The following is a 4,150-nucleotide window of genomic DNA, read 5'->3' on the forward strand; positions in this document are numbered from 1 at the left end:
AAGGTTCACTTCATCATTTTAAATTTTTTGTTTAGACCCATTATGATTATATAATATATTATCGGTTTAGTCTATAACCTTTAAAAGAATATAAGGTTGTGTTATTTTAGCAATTATAACTATGCATTTCTCAGAATGCATAATTATAATATTAAAGTTATTTTTTTTTCTTATTAAAAGTTGTTTGTTGATGTGAAAAGTAAAAAAAAAAATATAACTTTAATATTTTAACTATCATTCCTAGAAATGCATAGTTAAAAAACTGAGTCTGTGTCCTTTAAAATGACACTTCTTTTTCTCATATATTATTTAGCCCTTCAATGCCAAAAATGTACTTATTATAAAAACTGCCAAAAACATCCTTAATATATAAAATATTAAATTTTAAACAAAATATTACAAATACCTAAGTAAAAAATATGGGAAAAGAAATGTGTGAGAATCATGCATGGTTCTAACGACAATGGGAAAAGGGAAATACATGCACTCAAGATGGGCATTGCAAGGCACTACTAAAAAAACATCAATTAGAGACGGAATTATTCCGTCTCTAAGTGAAATATTTCCGTCACTAAGTAGATTAGTGACGAAATTAGGGATGGACAAAAATTTGTTACATTATGGCTCGTCACTATCAAGTGGAGACGGAATTATGAATCTGTCCCTAATAGAGACGAATTTTAGGACGGAACAAATTCGTCTCTATCTGAGACGGAAAAAATTATATCACTATTAGAGACAGAAATATTTCCCTCCCTGATAGTGATGGATAAATCTGTCCCTGTGATATTATTTTCTGTCACTAATTTATGCACGTGAAATATGTGTAATCTGTTCCTATTAGGGACGGAAGTTGTTAGGGACGGAAGTTGTTCGTCTCTGTTAGTGATGGATTTTTTCCCTCTTTGTTAGTGACAAACAATTTTCCGTCTTTGTTAGTGATGGATAATTTTCATCTCTGTTAGGGACAAATATTTTTCCTTTCTGTTTGTGATGGATATTTTCCCTCTCTGTTAGTGATGGATTGTTTTTGTCTCAGTTACTAAGAGAAATTTTTTCTCTATTAGTAATATATTATTTCTATCTCTATTAATGACTGTTTTCCATCCCAATTGGTGACATATATTTCTGTCTTTATTTTTCGTCCCTAATATTTGAATTTTTTTCAAAATCAATTACATTGAAAATTTAATTTTTACCGAAACCTAATATTAATTATAATCTAATATTCTTACAGCAAATCCAACTGACACAAAATGTAAAGTAGCTATACTAAATGAAAATAAAGATCAAATCAAATCCAACCATTGTAATACAATAAGTTTACGTGAATTCATAAAAAATAAAAAATGTATGAGATAACAAGCAATATTCACAAATGAAATAAGAAAAGGAAATATGCATGTTATCAATTATCATCATGCAACTGAGCATCACTATCATCATCATAATCATCACTCTGTGCATCTAGCGTCGAAGTCATAGTAGTGGATGTGCGCACATCTCCTCATAAACGAGCCATCAACATCGCCAGCTGCTCTTTCATAATTGTCATCTCTCGGTCTGTTTTCTTTTTCATAACAGTCATTTGTTTCTGTGTGTTCTCATATTTCTGCTTCAGCTGCTCATTTTGGTTGGATAAGCTTGTGACCAAGTCTCTCATGTGATTATACTCACATGTTGAGACTCCTGACGAGCTAGCATAAATCTTTGTGGACTTATAATTCCACGCCTCTGCACCTAAACCATATATTCGACCTTGTTCATACCACCAATAGCTTGCAATAATAACACTTCATCAGATTGACAAGTGGATGTCTCTGCCCCAACCGCCAATGCATTATCACGATCAGTCCTTCGCTTCAAAAAGTGCTCCTAAAATTACAAAAATTACATTAGTTATCACTTAATGAGTAGTGTATACTGATATAAAAAATATGTACATACAAAATTAAACAATTATCACATTCCTTAAATTGATGATACCAATTGTCTCCCACTGCCTTGCGAACCTATTTAAACTCATCCTCAAATGGAATACACAAGCGGTTCTTACTGTGTTGTATCCTTCGTGAAGTCGTAGTATTAACCACAAGATAAAGATGTTATTATCTGCCTCCTATTAAATATGGCATTGCACTATTGCAGAGACCAAATAATTAAAGGAGTTTACTACCTAAGATTTTAGCTACATGTGATTCTGCAGCGTGATGAGTGCCTCCTATAAGTGGTACAAAGATTAAGATACAACGAACAGCGAAAATGTATTTACATTCACGTGTATGTATCAAACTACTAAAATCCTATCAAGTTTAAAATAAAAAACCAATGAGAAAATACACATAATTGTCTTTTTGCAATTGGAAGAAATTTTATCCCAATCAATATTTTATACAATAAGCAAACTAGTATTTATTCAGCTTGGAAGATACAACCAAGGTTCCAAAACTTAATCTGATATTAAAAGATTGATTTAGAAACGGGAAATAGCGAACAAAAATAGGACTGATAATTAGGGGTAGGAATCGGTGGTGATGGAGAAAGACAAACCAACAATATACTCAGATCTGATAGATATACCATTTGGAGAAGAAAAAAGGTTTACCTTTGGTTTGTACGTTTCTGATTGCTTCTATGAGGAAAGCTAGACTAGCAGCATAGATGAAAGCAAAAGAAGACAGCTTTAAGGGTGCAGTGGAATGGAAATAGCATAGAATCCTTCCAACATGCTACAAGAAAGTATAAATGAATGAGAAAAAATAAATCTTGAAGATATATACTATTCAGCGTGTTCACAGTTGGCAATAGCATACATAAAGCTTATGGCATTAAATCCAAAAAAAAAAAAAGCTTATGGCATTTTAACATCCTGGTATCATACATAGAGTATTTTTACCTTCTTTCAAAAGACCCAAAAATTAAAAAGAAAAAACAGATAGAGCAACTAAGACGTTATCTTTTTGTGTTAGGTGGCGTGATAAACCAAAAGGATTAAATATAAAGAACAGAAAGAAAAAATAATGTGTACCTGCGTGTTGAGAAAAAGGATGGTTTCAAAGCTGGAATGATAATTTTGAGTGGCAAATCCAGAAACTGTGTTGAGAACGGGGATGGTTACAAAGCTGGAATGGTGGTTGTGTGTGGTAGATGCAAAAGTGATGTGGGCTATGAGAATGGTGAGAGAACAAACAATAAAATTGAAAGGCGGGAATCAGGATTTGGAGGTGGGAATGAACTGAAACAGTAAAAAACATGGGAAAGAAGTTTTGGAGGGATTGAAAAAAATAATCTTTATTTAAATAATATCTCATACAATATGAATTTGATTGTCGTCTCTTTATTTAGTTTTTATCTATATAAAATTTTCAATCTTGTGTGTAATTTATGGGTTTTGTTTTTAATCAAATTGTTAAAAAAATTCCAAAAATTAGAGTTCGCGCTCTTTAAAAAATGGCAGAAATAAGCATGCTTTAATAAGTTAATATTACGATCCAAGTTCACTTTTTTTAAGCAAATAAAAATCTTCGTTTTTACATATAAAAGCAGATAAGAATGTATTTATAATTTAAATTTTGTTATGATTTTTACATACTAAGATTCAAAATAATTCCAAAAATCATTACTTAAGTCACTCTTTATCAATTTTCTCCCAACTAATTAAACTATTACGTACAACATCCTAATGTTTTTGATTAGTTTCTTTTTCAACTGACTGTACGCTTTAATTCAATGAGGGGTGAAAGAGAAATTATATGCTCTTTAATTTCAACTTACTGTACGGTTTTTTTTTCAACTTACTGTACATTTTTTTAGGATAAATTATATGCTCTTTAATTCAAAGAGATAATAATTTTATTTTGCTAATTGCTTCAACTATGCTCAATGGATACTCAACTTTCAGTATCAAAAAGATAGGGAGGTGGAGAGAAATTAGGGGGATGATGTGAGTGGGAAGTTAACAAATCTTATCTTTTTATTTTCAATTATTTTTTAATTTTTAATACAAGTTAGATTCTCTTAAATAATTTTTAAACGATAACATGGGTTAATACTTTTTAAGATGGGTTAATTTTTTAATATTTTTAAACGATAGAATAAAGGTTAATAGATTTTAAACGATAACATGGGTTTTTTTAATACTTTTTAATAT

This window comes from Gastrolobium bilobum, unplaced genomic scaffold, assembly GCF_033153095.1.
Source record: "Gastrolobium bilobum isolate Gb01-03AN ecotype WA unplaced genomic scaffold, APGP_CSIRO_Gbil_v1 utg54277, whole genome shotgun sequence".
NCBI classification, from domain to species: domain Eukaryota; kingdom Viridiplantae; phylum Streptophyta; class Magnoliopsida; order Fabales; family Fabaceae; genus Gastrolobium; species Gastrolobium bilobum.